Source organism: Mauremys reevesii, linkage group 3 (assembly GCF_016161935.1).
Source record: "Mauremys reevesii isolate NIE-2019 linkage group 3, ASM1616193v1, whole genome shotgun sequence".
Taxonomy (NCBI): domain Eukaryota; kingdom Metazoa; phylum Chordata; order Testudines; family Geoemydidae; genus Mauremys; species Mauremys reevesii.
Genome location: NC_052625.1, coordinates 66413879 through 66434454, shown reverse-complemented (window position 1 = coordinate 66434454; position 20576 = coordinate 66413879). Strand labels below are relative to the sequence as shown.

Below are 20576 nucleotides of genomic sequence, written 5' to 3'. Positions count from 1 at the left end.
GTTATGCCCCTGAGGTGCTTTCAGTGCTAGTTGATTGTTGCTGAGAAACCCACAGTTGGATAACCAGCAGTATTCTGAAGCAGCAAATGGAATTTGGCAAAGACTGAGTTCTAGGAGAACTTTAGCTTCATGATCATTTGACTCTGTGGTATTTTAGGGTGGTTGTCAAAAATTCAGTGTTTTTCTTTAAAAGATACCTCTTTCGGACTGAAAAGTGACTTTTGATACTTATATTGGTTTGCCTGCAGAGTTATCTTTCCCCCCATTATTCAAACAAAAATACAGTCATCTTGTGCTCTCTCTCTCTCTGCATACACATGCTGCCAGAACTGATCTTTTCCTTCATTATTTCTAAGATATTATATTACCTTATTGGCTGGACTCCCCAAAACAGCCTTGCTACCAGTCTGCATTGCAAACAGAATTGTACATGTAAACTCAGTCTCACTAAAACCTTGTTTCAAATTAATCTGAAAGAAAGTTGTAGATGGCCTTGCTTTAGTTTTTGCTTTTTGACATTTTGATACTTATGATTTTACTGAACTCATTGGGCCAGACCCTGCGCCCATGCATATAGTGGAAATTTTGCCATTGGCTTTAAGGGAAGCAGGCTCTGGCCCTATAAATATTTAATTTGTAGTTGTATTAACTGACATACAAATTCTCTATCTGCCATTGGGTACCTGTTCTTAGTTAGGAAAGGTGCTCCAATTATTTTATTTGGAAGTATGGAGGGAAAAATCCTACCTTATGCTGTATGCTTGTAGTAATGGGGGAAGAACATGTAAAGACCTCCCCACACCCTCTTCTCCCATGCAGTAGCATCATGTTGCATCCAAGCTCTCAAGAGCAGTAGATAGTGTATCTGCTAGCAGCCCAGATAAAGCCACAGGGATGATCTATTATCTCATGTGTGACTAGGCATCCCAGCTCTTGCACATATGCTACAGCTTGTAGGACATAGTATGGCAGGAGTATACTGTGCTCCTTTTCAAAGTCCAGATCCAACTTCTGTTGGCATCGGCTATAGTCAGGCCCTTAATTGTCCATGTACAAAGTGATATCTATTACTCTAATAGCCCCATTTCCCAGGGACTGGAGGAGGCAGGAATTGAGTTTAATTCTGTTTCTTTGTGAAAATATTTTGGTTCAAATTATCCTGATGGCTTTTTCTAATGATAGTCTTGTGCATACCTGGTTTGTTATATGCATGTAATCAGATATTTCAGTCAGTTTAATAAAATAACTGGAAATGACATGCCATGATTAGAGTAAAGATGCTCACTCTCTAACATGGGAACACTTTGTTAAATAGAGAGATCGGATGATTGAATTACCGTATAATGTTTCTCTAAACAAAAGCTCACTGTTGTAATGATTATTGTAATGTCTCTGATATTTACATGGCAAGGATTTGTTAACTTTTTAAAACTCCTTAATAAAAAGATGTGGCCAGTGTCAAAGCTTTCATGGGTTCCCAGTGTTTCACTTTTAGGCAATGCACAACGTTCACTGTTTATTTTTTTCAGGAGTATAGAAACAGCAATAGAGAAAGCAACACTTGGGGACTTGTTCCAGATTTACACCCATGTTTCCAAGATCAAACTCTGGCCCATTGTTTTATTTTGTTCTGAGTTCCCCCCTATTTATGAGACAGCACAGAAGCTTTTTCCTTTATATTTGCACACTTTCTTTACGATAACTGTGGGGATGACTCACTTTTCATATTTGTAATGTATATTCAAGACTCCATCTGGTCAAATCCCACCTTCATGATGTTATGCCAATACATGCTTCCAGTACTTAGAGTGTTGAATGCTGGGTAGAGTACACACCAAGTCAGTAATCTATAGAGATGCTTCACAATCACTAAAAATCAGAATAAATCCCCAATGGTGTGAATCTGCACCAATTTAGATTTATATTTCATATTAAGCAATACATTCTTGTTCTATTTTAGCTTTCAGAATACCAAAGAACATGGTCAGAACATGGTTTATTCTGAAACCCAGAGAAAATTCGTCATTTTCCTATCCTATAAACCTTCTAATCATTTGTAGATAAGATTGATGAAGTACATGCAAGTTAGAGTGTAGAATATAAATTTTTCTGTCATCAGTTGACCATTTATGAAAATGTTTTTGAAAGTCCTTCAATAAATAACATTTATCAGTTCTAGGAATGTGTTCTTGGTTTTTTTGTTTTTGTTTTGTTTTTAGCCAGGGAAGAAAGAGCTTAACTCAAAACCTATTACTTAAGTTACAAAACTACTTTCCAAAAAGTATTTATTGTACACGATATATTCCAGAAAGCTTATCTTTGTTTAACCATGTAAAAATCTACTTGTTCAGATCCTGCATCCAATTATCTTCCCCTGTCTAGAGAACAACAAAAGTGATTAAGGGGCTGAAGGGGACTGTGTTATGAAAGGAGATTAAAAAAACAAAATATATATAGCTTGGCCAAATTACCACTAAAGAAAAATATGACAAACATGTACATGTATTTGAAAGGTATAAATACTAAGAAGAAAGAGGAAATGTGTAGCATGGACCAAGGAAATAGAGCTCAGAAAAAATCCTGCCAGTGAGGACTATAAATATATGGAGTAGTCTCAGAATAGTGGTGATGAAAACATGGAGCCAGATCTTCTGGTGCAGTGCAGCCACTTATTGATGCATCACTAACAGAATCTGGCTTCAAAGCCAGCTTCTTCTTCAAGTATATGTCCCTATGCATGCTCCACTGTAGGATGTACTCACGCCTGTATACTCTCAACTGGAGAATGCAAAGAAGAATCCACAGGCTCATGTCTGCTCAGAGCAGCACCTCATGCTTCCAAACAATGACATATAAGGCCAGGTCTATATTCAAAAGTTAAGTTGACCCAGCTACGTCGCTCAGGGGTGTGAAAAATCCACACCCTTGAGCAAAGCATTTAATTCAAATTAATTCTACCCAGTGTAGACAGCATGAGGTTGACGGAAGATTTCTTCCATTGACCTAGCTATTGCCTCACAGGGAGGTGGGTTAACTATGTCAACAGGAGAACCCCTGCTTTTGCTGCTATAGCGAGAGCCTATGCCAGTGTTTCTCAAACTGGGGTCGCTGCTTGTGTAGGGAAAGCCCCTGGCGGGCCGGGCCAGTTTCTTTACCTTCCCCATCCGCAGGTCCGGCCGATCGCGGCTCCCAATGGGCCAATGGGAGCTGCTGGAAGCGACGCAGGCCGAGGGATGTACCTCAGCCCACTGGCTCTTAAAAAAAATCCCTCTCATGTTAGCCCTGGCTTCTGAAGGAGTCAGTTTTAAGGTACCAACCACAGTGGGAATAAAGGAATTAATCAAAATAATTACAAATATTTATTTGTGAATCTCATAGTGACTAGTTAGGTTCAGGGAGAATAAGAAATGTCCATATTATCTCTGAACAATGGACATTATTCATTATTTTAACTGAGTCCAATTTTATATGCTTTGACACTGGAAAGTCTGTGGCCCTTTAATACTTAGTAAGCATTTGTGGTATTTTGTTAAAGTTTTTGATCTTGTCTATACATAAACAGTTATTAATTCTATTTTCTTTGTATTCTTTTATTTCAATTTCATAGTTGTTTGTTTAGGATATATTTTAATACTTGACAAATATTTTTTTTAAAAAATTAATGATTACATAGACAGAGAGTGTAAGTGAAATATAATCTCTCTTCCAATAATTTTATATGAGGCACTTCATAAATGGAAAGGGCAAAGTTTGGACCCCTGTCCCACCATGGTTGAAAATCACAGAAGAAAATGAAAAGCCAAAGACTAGCAAACAACACTTTCATTCACCCCTGTTGAGAGGGAGTAAGACAGACTGATGGCTTTTCTTGAAGGGGTGGAAAATGGGTATTATCTAGGATCCAAAAAAATTCTACAAGAGTGTGGGCATAATCACAAGGAAAACATATATAGTATCTTATTACTCACTGCATGATTGTTACATAGCACACTATACACACTATAAAATGGGTCAAGTTGACTTGCGTATGCTGGAGAGGCTGGGATGAAATAATGAATAACTAAAGGGGCTGGGAAGAATCTAATGGGAATGCCCAAGACTCAAGTCTTGCACAAAAGAGTGTTGAATGACTTCCTGGATGATGCTGAACTATTCAGGGAGGGGGTGCCAAAGACCTTTGGCATGGTGGAGGGATGATTGTGGATGAGGATGAAAAACAAATGCCTGTGGAGTGGTTTGAGCAGGAGGCTAGCTGTGAATATCCAGATGGGTACAGGGAATAAGAGCAGGGGTCCTGGTTGGAGGTGCTCCTTAAAGGACTCCATCAGAGACCTTTGCAAGTTCAGATTTGGTTTAGATATGGACTGAGAGTGGAGCCGGTTCTCATCTTATTGGAATTGCCTTCCATCCTTAAACTATATACATCTGAGGTCACAATCTGGCTCTCTCAGAAGTACAGCAACTATTGTATGGGACACTAGATGTGAAACTGGGCAGTCCTCCTGCCATCTCTCCTTCCTCTACTCACATGTTGTTGTGGAAAACAGTTGTCCTGCTAGTGTGAACAGGGTCAACTGAGTTCAACACCTGTTGTAGTAAAGTGTGCCAGAAACCTAGCATGCTTTGTTACTGTGGGTGTTGAACTCAGCTGACCCTGTTCATAAGAGCAGGACAACTGTTTTCAATAGTATCTTGTACAATGAATGGGCTCTGGTATGTTTGACACTCTATGTCAGTATGGCAATTTCTATACTGTAGACACTTAGTCTGCTGGAAACAAGTGTTCTAACTGCATTGCTTGTACAGACTCAGTCTCTCCACACAGGCCTAAAATTTCTGTGGTGTTGCATGACAGGCTAAGAAGCCTGATCCTCATCTACTGTATCTATGAGAAACTATTCCACAGAGTGAACTAGAAGATATAGGGCAGATACCAGCTTATAGAGTGTCTGCCTAACCTATGTTGACATAGCAAATGTCCTATTTACATTAAAAACAAGAAGAAAAGGCAAAAAAGATGTTGTCATCAAGGCCACCGTAGTTACATTTAAACACTGCTGTGATTGAATAGGTCCATATACAATTTATTAACACTTAGACTGGTGCACTTAAATTTACAGTGATATTTATTTTACTCCTATGCATAAGAGTAAAGAAAAATGTGTTTTTTGTTATCAGGCTGCTGGAGACCCCACAGCCCTACTACACCGTCATCCTAGGAAAGGAGCAGCAAAGGCGGATCCTCCAGGCCTGGCTAGAGTAGAGGCTGCATGAAACCATCCAATCAGAGCTCAGCAGCCTCAGAAAAAAGGAGCTGCAAGGGTTTAGCTGCTCAGTTCCTGGATAGGACTGGGGTAAGCTCTTTTCTGCCACAGGAGCACTACTGGCTGTGTTTGCTTAAGCTGGGAGAGAGAGGATTTAGGAATTGCAATCATTAGGTCAGGGGTGAAGATAAAGGGGCCCGGTAGGAAGAGGCCCAGGAAGTAGCAGCAATGAACTGAAGTGAGCAGTATGTGGCTGCTGTTTATAGGGTCTCTGGGATGGAACCCAGAGTAGTGGGTGGGCCTGGGTTTGACTGCTGATGAAGTTGTGTAACCCCAAGCAGGGAGACAAGGCTTCTTAGGAAGCCCAAGTGAAGGGGTGAATTTAAAGGGCCCAGAGCCTGGGCTGAAGACCATGGTGAGGGTAAATAGACTGTTTTTGATGGACTCTTTCCTTACCCCAGAAGGGGGTTCATATTGACTATGACACCCAGCTGGAGGGCTGAGCCACTGGGAACCTGCCAAATGAGGTCAACAACCTACAGGGGTGCCATGAGTGGGAAAAGGACTGCAGGAGTGCCAGATGCTTCAGAGGTAGTGAACAGAACAGGGCAGTTAATTGAGTGAGCCACCCATGTAATCCAATCCCAGATTCTAGCCATTAGAGGTTTAAGGACACCAAGAGTCTTAGGGACACCAACATCACAACATCTGTAATGGGTTTTGGTAAAACACTGAAGGCAATACATACTTTAAAAGGAAAAGAGTCTCATAGATTCCAAGGCCAGAAAGGACCATTGCGATCATCTGGTCTGACCTCCTGTATGACACAGGCCATAGAATTTCCATAGATATTCCTAGAGCATATCTTTTAGAAAAACATCCATTCTGGTGTAACCCCTTTGGAGGAGTGCTCCTGATACTGTAGGGGACTTGCACCTGGACTACAGAAGTAATGGTGTCAGAGGCACAGAATTCTGTTTCTCAGATTGCCTAAGGTCCAGAGCAGAGAGAGAACAGGCTGGCAATGCTACTAGGACCAGTCATGAGCTAGGACTCAGAGAAAAGGGGCTGACTTTACTTTCATTTGGCTGTTGTTGGAGTTGAGCAGAGAGAGAAGCATTACAGGTAGGGAGGACCTTTTTCTACCCTCCACATCCCTACCCAAGGGAAGACTGATTCCTTTGGGGATTTCTGGGACATTGAACAGTCAGTGCAACAGAGACCAGAAGCCCAGGAGGCTGAGGATGGAGGGAGTCAAGGTCAAGCTACCAAGCACCAGCCTAGCTGCACATTTGAATCCAGACCAGAGAGCCACAAAGACAATCTTTCCATCCTAGGTATGGAGACTTTGTAACACCCTCGTTTATTTTGACATTGTGTCTTTAAGGCAGCCACTGATTTCAGCACTGTGAAACCTATCAAAGGCTGAGCCTGAACTCACTATTTGCCTAAGTAGGTGCTGGGAGGAAGCAGGTAAGTATGCATTGACTGTAAATGTTGGAAGGGGTAGCATTTGTGTATTGGTAACTTTTTCCCCATTGTTCGCTATCCTGAGTGTTCCTGTACCTGATAAAACCCTGGTTATTGTTTTATTACTCTGACAGTTGTGATAGCCACTTTATTTTTGTGTGCACTAACACTCATCTGTATGAGACTGGGTGTTTAATATTTTCCTAAGGAACAGGCCCTTCCTGCTCTCTGCACTAGGAGGGGGTTCCTTGGGTAGAAGCACCAGGTGCCCTTATGGATGAACCCAGGAAAAGGAGAAGGCTGCAGCCCCACCTCATGGGTTACAGTTGGTTTTAAAACCATCAGTGATGGAAACTGCCCCATGAGCCTTAGTAAGTTTAAAGGTGTCGGTGCAGTTGTTGTGCTGATCACACTTCAGAGGCAAAGTGGCAGAAGCAAGTTAGCTCACCCCTCGTTAATGTTAAAGGATTTAATCCCTGATTAAGTAAAGTACTTAAGTGCTTACTTAAGTTCCATTGAAATCACTGAGGTGTAAACACAAAGTTAAGTGCTTTGCTGAATCAGGGCCTTCAATTGTTACCTCTGATTGCCAGTTGGTGGACGCTGCCGCTTCAGTTTTAGTAGTACAGAGGGGGAAACTGAACTCCTTGGAGACCTGTTTAGACCATGTGGCAGAGCCAGCTTAGTGGACATGAACTAGATAGGCTCTACTTCCTCTGCTTTCCTTCCCCTTGAGTTGGCTTAATGCACCCTCCCCAAAATGATGTGTGGAAGTTGTATTTGGGTCCTGCTATCCTGTAGCAGGCCACTAAGGAAGCAGAATAGCAAATATATATTTTTAAGCCTGCGGGTGTTGCTGTCAGGGTTTAAGAGAGGGGTAATAATCCTCTACCAGGCTGATAGTTTTCCTGAAACACCTGATCCTGTTAGCAGGTGTCTATTCTGCTGCGAAAGGGGTAAGTACAAGTTGCTGACTTTCAGAGACACACTATAAGGGAAGTTGGAATGGTTCTCTGGGGAGTAAGCACTTAGTGTGGCCTCAACAGTGCTGGGGGAGGAATCCTAGGAGCAGCCAGCCTAGGCAGAAAGTATGAGAAGTCATTTGTTATCATCTTGGGGGGTTTATTATTATTATTTTATTTTATTAAAGTCAAACACCTGGAAGGGAGTGGTTTGGAAGTGGCATGCTGTATGTTTGTAAAGCAGATTAGAAAAAGTATCTGCTTTCATATCCTTACAAACATTGGAAACAGCCTCTTCTGTTTTACGGCCAATGGTTACTGAGGTGATTAAGGAGCTTGCAGTAAAAATATACTATCTTACAAATCCCTGGATGACTTCTAAAAAGCACTATGACAATAATCAGTGCTATACTTCAGAGCCATAATGACCAGGTTACTGAATTGAGACCATACCTTATGTTCGGGGAAGAGCCTTTCCAAAACATGAGTCTGGGGATGAAAATATTTTTGAGACCTTACAAACAGCATGTATAGTGGTTAGAGAATTGCCTAAAGATGTAGAGTATAAGAACCATTGCATTTCAGTGTAAACTATCAGGAGAGGATTGAGAGACTGTGCAAACTAGCCTCTCTGAAACTGGAGCAGTTTGGGCTGTTTTGGAAGCAAGTCCTTTTGCGTGAAAGACTAGTTCTGGATGGAGACTTGTGATGAAAGAAAGCAGGTCTCGTGCAGGATAGACCAGGAAAGGGGGGGATAAAGATAGTTCTATGCCACCCTGGAACGTCGGCTATTCTGAAGGCCAGAAGTTCAGATATATCATCAAAATTACCCTGGTGGCTCCAATTTGTGATAGTGCATCCTAAGCTGCCTATTGTCTTCTGCACAGCCCAGAATCCCCATAGCACCCAGTCCATCTTCCTGCCTGTGACATGCCCTCCCCACTAGGGCTAGTAAACAGATCAATACTATATCTGCAGCAGGAGACTTCTTCCCTGGCCAGTTGCAGCACATTCACTGCTCTTACTAATTGCCAGAATGGCATCTATCCAGTCATATACAGGGATGTGTAGGTAATGGAAAGCCAAGCACAGGCACAAAAAATGTGCCCTGCTTGGCCACCTCTTAATTTGCATATGAGAAGGAAGTGGCCTAAATCTGACACATACACTCTTATTTGTTATAGATTCACATAAATATAAAACTTTACACTGCATGCAATGTTTTGACAGCTTTAACAGGTTAGTGAGCACTGAATGCTAACTTGCTTCAATCAAAATAGATATGTTTGATATCTGGTTCTGGTTTTATTCAGATAATTGGGTTTATTTTTCTTTTCCAGCAAGATAACTGTACATATTACTTCAGTCTCTGGTATATGTTAATCTTGTCCAGGTTTTTTCTAATGCACTTATACAGAATTTCATAGATCATCTATGTCAGTGAAGGGGGAGAGAATTGAGGACCTATTGTGTCTGACTGGCAAAGGCCTTGTTTGATTCAGAATTAAACAGTGTATTCTAGATTGGGTGCCTTCAGTGTCACTGGCATCTCAGGGTATATTTCAATGACCATGTGGAATCTACCTAATCTATTTACTTACTTACTCTCCCCCTCTCCTTCATTCCCCACCAGTATTTTTCTTTTCCCATCACTTGCTTCTTTCTGCTGCATTATTTCCACTGCTTCTTCCTCACTCTAGTTCAGTCACTGAGCCTTTTAGTTCTGTCCCTGCCCTCCATTTCTCCCTCTCTCCCTGCAATTTTTTTTCCATTTGAACAATTTATTAGTATGCCTCTTTTACAAGTTTTAGAAAAAGAATCCCAGGATTTTGCCTCCTGTGTGTTTTTGCCTTGCTTCCTCATGGTCCAATTTGCTGGGCACAGACCCTGTTTCTCTCTCAAAAGTTACTCCCATCAAGTCCTTTCTCTCCTGCACACACCTATGCAATCCTCTCTCTGGAGTAGGTTGTGTTGCTCCCAGAGGTGAAAGTAAGCCCGTCTGGCATACTGGCAAGAGCCAGTACGCCGTGCCAGACTGGACCGGCTTCCCCGGCAGTGATTTAAAGGGCGCAGGGCTCCAGCCACTGCAGGGAGCCCTGGGCCCTTTAAAGCACTGCTGGAGCTCAGGCAGACAGGCTCGGGCAGGGATTTAAAGGGCCCAGTGCTCCTGCCTCTGCGGGGAGCCCCAGGCCCTTTAAAGCACTGCCAGAGCTCTGGCAGCCAGGATCCCGCGGTGATTTCAAGGGCCTGGAGCTCCACGGTGGCCAGAGCCACCTCTGCAGCTGGTAGCTCTGAGGTGATTTAAAAGCCCTGGGGCTCCCAGCCACAGCCAGAGCCCTAGGGCCTTTAAATCTTGAAAGGCCCCGCCTCTTCAGGTTGAGGCCTCACTCAGGACTCCAGCGTACCGGTAAGTCCTTTAAGTTACTTTCACCCCTGGTTGCTCCTCAGGGGCAGGAGGAAAATGGGCAAGTGTGAGGCAACCAGTGCTGGGTGACACCTCCTCTCCATTGTCTGCAGCTCCTCCCCACTGCCTGCCCCAGGGTGCTACATTAAGAAGCACACTGTGGGTGAGGGAGCCAGAAGGAAGTGGGAGCCTCAATAGAGAGACCAGATTTTCAAAGTTGCGGGGAGGGGAAAACTAGGACAGCTGTTTTAGGGTAGGGGACCAACCACAAAGGAGAGAAGCTGGGATTCATGCTAGGGGAGCAGGGTGTTTTAGTAGGAAGTCTCATGAGGAGACTGGGAAGAGGAGGATGGGGTGTGCAGCTTTGCAGTGTCACAGACCTGGCACTGGGAAGCCCTGAAGCATACCAGCACTCAGTCAGCCTTTTGTCAGTTTCACAAGTGCTGCCAACCAATTGTTCCTTCTGGTTGCTTAAGACTTCAGGGGTAACAAAAACAGCTCTAAAAATATTCATACAGCCAATAGGGATTCTCTGGCAATACAGATGTTTCAGGAATATACAATCATCCTAAGGATGAGGAAGCCTTGGCTACCTGGGGCACCCCCAGAGAATAGCAGCTGGGTGGAGGAACCTGCTCATTTCCCACAGTCCTGCTTATGTGTGAAATTTCAAATTACCATGAGTGATAGAGCAACAGCAGGGACAAATATTTGATACCTATCACGTGCCTTTCAGAGGGAGTGAGTTTATAAGTGACCTTCCCGTGGTCTTTGTAATTTCCCCCCCACCCATCACAGATACTCTCTACTAGGTTTATAATAAAGTGGATTGTGTTACTTCAGTAACAGGTGAGCTATAGTACACGATGGGACTGATTCTGCAGCCTTTCTGCAGACAAAATTATATGATGGAGGAGTCAAGACTTCTAGTCTGGAGACTTTGGAGTAAATTTTCTGATGGGAGTTCTTGCTTTTGCAGACACAATTTGCACCCACAAAATCTGTATCTGCATTTTTGGACATACAACTCTAATGCAGGTAAAACAAACCTGAGTAGTTTTGTTATACCACCTGACCTCAGGTGGAAAAGGGCAGTTACTTAGATTCATTCTGTGAGCACAAAAATGTAGGAACAAATTATACCTGCACATAGAGACCAGTCCTTATGCCTGCTGAGAATATACTCCTCATACATTCATAATCATATAATGGGTCCGATGCTGCTGCCACTGAAGCCAATAGATGCTGCCTTCAATGAGAACAAATTGGGGCCCAAAGTGAGAGAAATATCCAATTTTTTAGTAGAAAAATCCACTGTAATGCAAGACTTAGGAGCAAAAATGTATAATATAAGGTGGAGAACATTCTGTCCTGCTTTGGGATTCTTTGAGGAAACAGGAATGAAGGGCTGTAATGAAAGGGTCTTAGATTGCTATACCACTGTGGTTGCATTTATATTCAGAAATGCATTTCTTTGCAGCCACAAAGCCTTTGAGAAGTGAATTCTAACATTCTAATTAGATATGCATAGCAGAGCATTTTTCATTACTTTAAAAAAAAGCGGGGGTGGCGGGGGACCAAAATCCACACCATCCTCCTAGAGTAAAGGCTTTAAAGTTTCTCCCTGCAAGTTGCCTTAGAATATACACACAGAAGCTCAAAAAAGTACTCAGAAAATGTATACATAAACCCTGGATCCCTAAAGAACCAGATCCTGTTAGCCGTTCAACCTCAACCTCAGTAATAAATAGAGAATGTTTTTCGTATTCCATGGGCTACTTTTTTCTTTTGTGGATAACTCTGAAACAATACTTTAGAAATATCAAGGAGATTTTACTACTTTTCCTGTCAAAATCAGATGTTTGACACCTTCCACCAGCATAACTCACTCATTACCCCACTGACGCTATGACAATGTAGCTTTTATAGTAGATACATGTTATATAAAAATGGAGAACTGGCTTCACTTCGTAAAAACAATTTTGGGGATTCTGCACATGCTTACGTCAAAGGGGGCTGTTTAAGTTACGGCAGCCTTCCTGGGCTGCCCTATGTTTAGTAATGTTGTCTGGAATCTCTGCAGCACGGTGGCTCGCGCAAAATAGCCCTCTAATCCACAGCCCAGCCCCCAGTTTACCCCTTACACCAATGCTAGTAAGGCATCTTTGGGAGAAAGCCTTATGTCTGTTTCCATTGTTCTTGCACCAGGGGACTCCTCTCCTGGCCAGATGTGAGGCTTTTTGGACCCCTTTGTGCTTCTCAGCCCCTCTTAAATGGTATAAAGGGCCTGGAAGTGGGGCACAGGATCCCACCCCAGGAGTTCAGTTTGGGACAGGTTGAATTTAAAATGACAGTGAGATATCCAGGAGGAGAAGGGGTAAAGCTAGCCTGCAGTTTGGGACTGGATAAAGATTGACAGGTCAGAGTGGAAAGGTAGATTGTGAGTCAACCACGTAGATAGCTGAGAGTCTGTGCTCCATCCTGATGAAGCCACAACAGCTACACAACTATATTTAGTGCGCTAGCGTGAACCTTGCCAACTGAAGTCTGTGGACCCAGACTCAGAGGCTTGCTCCTAGGTGTACAGTAGGCATACTCTGTGAGACCTGCAAAGAAAACAGGAGAGGAATGTACGTGGACCCACCAAAAGATACTCTTAAATAACCAAGGAAATAATCTGGATTGCCAAATATAATTGTGAATTTCTTGACTCTTATCCTTTTGTATCACTGCCCACTAGTATCATTTAAGTTTGGGATAACACTTAATACTGGCATCTTCAAATATTAACTGTAAATGTCAACAGGTTCATGAAATATGATAGTTAGGTGGCAATACTACAAAGTCTTTTGTGAAAGAAAGTGTTTTAAAAACAAAATGCATACCTGAGCAAAAATTCTTCACTTTCCTCTTCTAATGCTTGCAGTACATATACTACTCTACATGCTGACTGCATATGTCACATAAGCATACTTCTAGTTCTAAACAATTAATCTCACATTATCCAGTATGTTAAGCCTCTTTGGGAGTTCATGCTTTGTGCATTTGGCTGACAAAGCAATATTTTCCTTCAAGATTCAATACTTTGCCTCACAGTGTTAATCACAACTGTTCAACGATACATGATGATTTTGGTTAGATTTTAATGGAAGTGGTTTAGCACTGTATTTTATGGTCATTCTAAAGGAATCTAAGATTTCCAAGATACCTGGTTGAATTTACTATTCTGTCTAATTATCCCCAATGCAGAGAGCATCTTATTGTACTAGCAATATGGAATTCTTTCATAGCTGAGAAACCAAGTCTTTCCTTCAATTTAAAAAAACAAAATAATTGAAATGAGAGTAATTAATGGACAAAATGATCTGGGGAAAGTAAAAATTTTAGAATATTATATTTGAACCCAGTCTTTAAGTGAAGTTACACTTGAACCTGGTTAATCCAAAGGGCTCCCTTTTCAGATAATAACTCTTTGAAACTATTTTTATTGATGGTCGTTATAAATCAAGAAACCCAACATGAACTGGGCTTAGACATGATAGGAGACATACAGGTAAGTAATCAAGATAAGGAGCTAGGTTTTGAAAAGGTCTAGTGAACACATTTAAAAGGCTATATGTAATATTTGTATTACAGTAGTACCTAGAGGCCACAACCAAGAACATTGTCCTAAACACTGTATGTACGCATAGCAAGAGACAGTTCCTTCCTGTCCCAAATAACTTCCAAGCTCAATAAACAAGACAGACAAAGGGATGAAAGGGCATAGAGAAGTGAAGTGACTTTCCCAAGATCACACAGCAGGTCAGTTGGAAATAAAACCAAGGTCTCCTGAGACTCAGTTGTAGCCTTAATTTTAAATTGAATTGATTGATAGTGCTGTCTTACATCAGCGAGTCCAGCTCCTGTGTGGCCACAGCTTTAAGATCTGTAGGCTGGAAATCACCCTTAGGCTATGTCTCACTACAGCCTATGTCAGCGTAACTTATGTCCCTCAGGAATGTGACTAACCCACCCCCCTGAGTGACATAGAATCATAGAATATCCGCGTTGGAAGGGACCCCAGGAGGTCATCTAGTCCAACCCCCTGCTCAAAGCAGGATCAGTCCCCAACTAAATCATCCCAGCCAGGGGCCCAGGACCAACCCTTGGGGCACTCCGCTTGATACCAGCTGCCAACTAGACATGGAGCCATTGATCACTACCCGTTGAGCCCAATGATCTAGCCACCTTATAGTCTATTCATGCAGCCCATACTTCTTTGACTTGCTGGCAAGAATACCGTGGGAGACAGTATCAAAAGCTTTGCTAAAGTCAAGGAATAACATGTCCACTGCTTTCCCCTCATCCACAGAGCCAGTTATCTCGTCATAGAAGGCAATTAGGTTAGTCAGGCATGACTTGCCCTTGGTGAATCCATGCTGACTGTTCCTGATCACTTTCCTCTCCTGTAAGTGCTTCAAAATTGATTCCTTGAGGACCTGCTTCATGATTTTACAGGGACTGAGGTGAGGCTGACTGGCCTGTAGTTCCTTGGATCCTCTTCCTTCTCTTTTTAAAAAATGGGCACTACATTAGTCTTTTTCCAGTCATTGGGGACCTCCCCCCATCACTATGAGTTTTCAAAGATAATGGCCAATGGCTCTGCAATCACATCCACCAACTCCTTTAGCACTCCCTGATGCAGTGCTCGTGACTTGTGCTCGTCCAGCTTTTCTAAATAGTCCTGAACCACTTCTTTCTCCACAGAGGGCTGATCACCTCCTCCCCCTACTGTGCTGGCCAGTGCAGTAGACTGGGAGCTGACCTTCTTCATGAAGACAGAGGCAAAAAAATATTGACTACATTAGCTTTTTCCACTCCTCTGTCACTAGGTTGCCTCCCCCATTCAGGAAGGGGCCCACACTTTCCCTGGCCACCTTCTTGTTGCTAACATACCTGACAAAACCCTTCTTGTTACTCTTAACATGCCTTGCTAGCTGCAACTCCAAGTGTTATTTGGCCTTCCTCATTTCACTCCTGCATGCCTGACCAATATTTTTATACTCCTCCCTGGTCATTTGTCCAATCTTCCACTTCTTGTAAGCTTCTTTTGTGTGTTTAATATCAGCAAGGATTTCACTGTTAAGCCAAACTGGTCGCCTGCCATATTTACTATTCTTTCTACACATTGGGATGGTTTGTTCCCGCAACCTCAATAAGGATTCTTTAAAATACAGCCAGCTCTCCTGGACTCCTTTCCCCCTCATGTTATTCTCCCAGGGGATCCTGCCCATCAGTTTCCTGAGGGAGTCAAAGTCTGCTTTTCTGAAGTCCAGGGTCTGTATTCTGCTGCTCTTTCTTCCTTGTGTCAGGATCCTGAACTCGACCATCTCGTGGTCACTGCCTCCCAGGTTCCCATCCACTTTGCTTCCCCTACCAATTCTTCCCTGTTTGTGAGCAGCAGGTCAAGAAGAACTCTGCCTCTAGTGGGTTCCTCCAGCACTTGCACCAGGCAACTGTCTCCTACACTTTCCAAAAAACTTCCTGGATTGTCTGTGCACTGCTGTATTGCTCTCCAAGCAGATATCAGGGTAATTGAAGTCCCCCATGAGAACCAGGGCCTGTGAACTAGTAACTTGTGTTAATTGCCTGAAGAAAGCCTCGTCCACCTCATCTCCCTGCTCTGGTGGTCTATAGCAGACTTCCACCACGACATCACCCTTGTTGCTGACACTTCTAAACTTAATCCAGAGACAATCAGGTTTTTCTGCAGTTTCATACTGGAGCTCTGAGCAATCATACTGCTCTCTTACATACAATGCAACTCCGCCGTCTTTTCTGCCCTGCCTGTCCTTCCTCAACAGTTTATATTCATCCATGACAGTACTCCAGTCATGTGAGTTATCCCCTCAATTCTCTGTTATTCCAATCACATCATAATTCCTTGACTGTGCCAGGACTTCCAGTTCTCCTTGCTTATTTCCCAGGCTTCTTGCATTTGTGTATAGGCACTTAAGATAACTTGCTGATAGTCCTGCTTTCTCAGTATGAAGCAGGAGTCCTCCTCTCTTGCACTCTCCTGCTCATGTTTCCTCCTGGTATCCCACTTCCCCACGTACCTCAGGGCTTTGGTCTCCTTCCCCCAGTGAACCTAGTTCAAAGTCTTCCTCACTAGGTTAGCCAGCCTGCTTGTGAAGATGCTCTTCCCTCTCTTCGTTAGGTGGAGCCCGTCTCTGCCTAGCAATCCTTCTTCTTGGAACACCATCCCATGGTCAAAGAATCCAAAGTCTTCTCTCCAACACCACCTGCATAGCCATTCGTTGACTTCCATGATTTGATGGTCTCTTCCTGGGCCTTTTCCTTCCACAGGAAGGATGAACAAGAACACCATTTGCGCCTCAAACTCCTTTATCCTTCTTCCCAGAGCCATGTAGTCTGCAGTGATACGCTCAAGGTCATTCTTGGCAGTATCATTGGTGCCCACGTGGAGAAGCAGGAAGGGGTAGCGATCCGAGGGCTTGATGAGTCTCAGCAGTCACTCCATCACATCGTGAATCCTAGCTCCTGGCAAGCAGCACACTCAGTTTTCCCAGTCAGGAGGGCAGATAGATTATTTGGTCCCCCTTAGGAGGGAGTCCCCAACCACCACCACCCGCCTCCTTCTCCTGGGAGCGGTGGTCATGGAACCTCCATCCCTAGGACAGTGAATCTCATGCCTTCCAATTGGTGGAGTCTCCTTCTGCTCCCTTCCCTCAGATGTATCATCTAGACCACTCTTTGCATTAGTACCTGTGGAGAGAACATGAAAACAGTTGCTCACCTGTATCTGCATTGCTAATACATGGATGCTCCTCTTTCTTCTTCTGGAGGTCACATGCTGCCAATTTTCTTCACCATCCTTCTGTCCTTGCTTCGAAGCCTGCTCTGATTCTTCAGAATGTTGTGCCCATAGAAGCATATCCTGATGTCTGTCCAGGAAATCTTCGTTTTCTCTTATGCAATGCAGGGTTGATGCTTGTTTCTCCAGACCTTGAACCTTCTCTTCCAATATGGAGACCAGCTTGCACTTTGTACAGACAAAGTCGCTTCTGTCCTGTGGAAGAAAGACAAACATGGCACATCCTGTGCAGGTCACAACAGCTGATTGCTCACCATCCATATTACCTTACTGCAACAGCTGAGGAAGCTCTTAGAAGGAACTACTCAGAGAAGCCTGCAAGAAGAAAGCTTCAGTGGGATCTTCCCAGGCGAATTCCCAGTCAAACTCCCTCTGTTCATTGCTCAGCTGGTTCGAAACTGGCTGCCTTTTTATAACAATCAGTCCCACCTGGAACAAAGCACTCCCAATTCACGCTTTTCAAAACAATCAAGCACATGGTCAAACTGACAAACTGTCCCCACAACAGACGCTCAGATACTCACCAACACAGCCCCCGTAATGCAGCACTTAGTGTACCTCCTCTCAGACAGATCTCAGTCAAACTCCCTCTGTTAGCCTCTCCGCTGTTACGCCAACATAAGTGCTCATGTGCACAGCTCCGTTGGTGGGAGAGCTTCTCCCATCAGCATAGAGTATCTTCACGAGATGTGCTGTACCTGTAGACAAGGCCTTAAATTTGGAGGCTCTAGGAACACACAAAGAATGGTCTTGTCTGTATTGTTGTACTAAGTAGATTATTAAGGTTACAATCACAATCAAAGATCAAAACTTAAGTGAGCCCACATGCTAGCTAATGCTGTATTCATACTCAAAGATGTTATCAAGTCTGGTGGATCTCTCAACAAGTGGTCAATGACAGAGGGGAGGTTCCTGCTGGGGACTTCCCTCAGGGTCTTCCCTCTCTAGCCCAGCCAGGGAACCTCTCATATTGTTCTGACCACCCCTAACACCTTATGCTTATGCCTGAGAGTTCCTGGGGTCCCTGAAGGATTTGTGCTGGAACCTGTGCTATTCAATGTATTCATAAATCATCCAGAAAAGCAGATAAAACAATGAGGTGGCAAGGTTTGCAGATGCTACAAAATTACTCAAGCTAGTTAGGTCCAAAACTGCCTGCAAAGAATTACAAAGGGATCTTACAAAACTGGGTAACTGGGCAACAAAATGGCAGATGAAATTCAATGTTCATAAATGCAAAGTTATGCACATTGGAAAACATCATCTCAACTATACATATAAAATGGCAGGGTCTAAATTAGCTGTTACCACTCAAGAAAGAGATCTGAGTCATCATGGGTATTTCTCTAAAAGCATCTGCCCAATGTGCAGCAGCAGTCAAAAAAGCTAACTATGTTAGGAACCACTGGGAAAGGGATAGACAGACAGAAAATTTCATAATACCTTTATATAAATTCATGGTATGTCCACACCTTGAGCACTGCATGCAGTTCTGGTTGCCCTACGTCAAAAAAAATATATATTACAATAAATACAGAAAAGGGCAACAAAAATTAGGAGTATGAAAAAGCTGCTGTACTAGGAGAGATTAAAAAGACTGGCACCATTCAGCTTAGACAAGAGATAAGTAAGGAGCTAGGGATATGATAGAAGTCCTAAAATCATGAATGGTCTGGAGAAAGTAAATATATCCTGCAATCACCACCAGTATTACAAAGGGAGTTGGACAAGATGTACAAAAAGTATTGGACTGAGTATGCATTCCTGTTGGACTCCAGTTTTCTCTTCAAACCACTCTGTCAGCTTTCCACTGCATGCATAGTGCATGTCAAGCTATGCTATAGTGTCTCTTTAGTATTTGAATCAACTTGCTGCTAAAATGTGTACTTTTTGTTTTAACACTTTTGTTATATTAAACTTTTTGTGAATACTTTCCACAAAGCCTTTCTGTTAAGGTAAATGAATACTCTCCTCAGGTTAATTAATGTGATACACAGGGGTTCATTGAACTCTGGCTCTGCAAGATTTGGTGAAAAACAAATCTGATCTATGCTGGCACATCCAGATCTAAAGCCAGCTTGTGACTCAGAAAGGATTTCCTGCGCTCTTCTTTTCATTCGGCCGAGAATCCCTCTACATAATACCTTGCTTAGGAAATACTTATAAGAGTTGTTCCTCTGTAGTTGCTGCAGTCTTTTGCATCACCTTTCTTAAAGTAATATAATGATTGCGTGTTGCCAGTCTTCAGGGACGTCACCCTTCATCCCAATGAGGTTAAATAGTTTCAACGGAGCATGACCATGTCTCGTCCACAATATTTTAACACTGCAGGTGATACATCAGCTAGTTCAGGCGCCTTGTTGTTTTTCAAGGACCTGATTGCGGATTCAATTTCTGCTTCCAGTATGTGGTGGCCTTTGTTGTTGCCTTTGCAGTTGATGACCCAACTGTCCTTGAGGCTAACTTAACTATTTATTTTCAGTACCCAGTGAAAATATTCTTTGCCTTTTTAAGCTTTTGATCTTCATCAACAACATAGCTTTCCTAAGCATCACATATTACCAGTCATAATGCGTACCATTCATATTAAAGAGGAGGGTGGTTGTGTGATTGAAGCACAAGACTTGGAGTCAGATCTGTTATCTACTTGTGACTGGACCACAAACTTCCTGTGTAACCTAGTGTAAATCACTTAGGATCTGATTCTGCCACCCACACGCTAAATAGTACCTTACTCTGCAAGTATGATACTACTCAATGTGAATCTGTTATTTAACATCTCTATTCCCCATTTTACAGCTTGATAAACGGGAATAGAATAGTTCCCTAAGTCACAAGGTAAGTATACATTCAGATACATATAAATCTCTATTATAAATATAGCACCTATTAAGGGTATGCAGTGTATTTTATCATCACAAGGATACTAGTAAAATGAATGTGTCTATTTAATAATATTTTGGACCATGGCTCACTTTTTGTAAATCCAAATTGTGAAACTCTCTTTCCCGCACTGGCATGGAAAGACCCACACAGTGTAATGACCATGTTTCTGCTGATAGCCTGTCCCCACTAGTCCAGCAATGGAGAAGTCCCACAGGTGGAGTCAGCCCCTGTGGAGTGGAGATTGGAGGGAGGAGGTGTTGGAAGAGGAGCAAGAATGTGTCCAGTAGGTCTGTTATTGTGTGGATCTGTGGCCCAACCATCTTGTATCTCAAGTGGCTGGTGAGGAAACACAGTGGCATTGGCTACTGCTATAGCCCATGGAGTGCTGTGCTGATGCTCTCCACCTTGGGAGGAGAGAGTCAGGTTGAGATTGTACTGTGCCTCAGAGTGGGCGGGGGCCTATGGTGGCTTTAAACCATCCTTGCACCCTCCTGGATGGTTTCAGGGGCTGGAGGTGCCCCTGGCATAACTTGGAGAGAGGCCCCCGGGCCTAGTTAAGGGTATGTCTACACTGAAATTAGAGTGTGGTGGCAGCTCACACAAACATACCTAAGCTAGCTTTAATTACACCCCACAATTGCAGTGTAGATACCCTACATTACAGAAGCCTCCCCAGCCTGCCCTGCTACAGTACTGGCCAGAATCTCCAC

At 43.1% G+C, this 20576-nt stretch overlaps 1 long non-coding RNA gene across 2 annotated transcripts in view; it reads left to right on the top strand.

Moving 5' to 3' along the window:
• The window catches only part of LOC120401550, a 54347-nt gene that overhangs the window by 17246 nt on the left and 16525 nt on the right, over positions 1 to 20576 (top strand). Inside the window, exons 2-3 of one of the 2 annotated variants that reach the window (XR_005596531.1) lie at positions 5179 to 5354; positions 6652 to 6737. This is a non-coding gene — a long non-coding RNA (uncharacterized LOC120401550). Of the gene's footprint in view, positions 1 to 5178; positions 5355 to 6148; positions 6390 to 6651; positions 6738 to 20576 lie in introns of those variants that run through there. The other variant, XR_005596532.1, reaches the window with a different exon arrangement.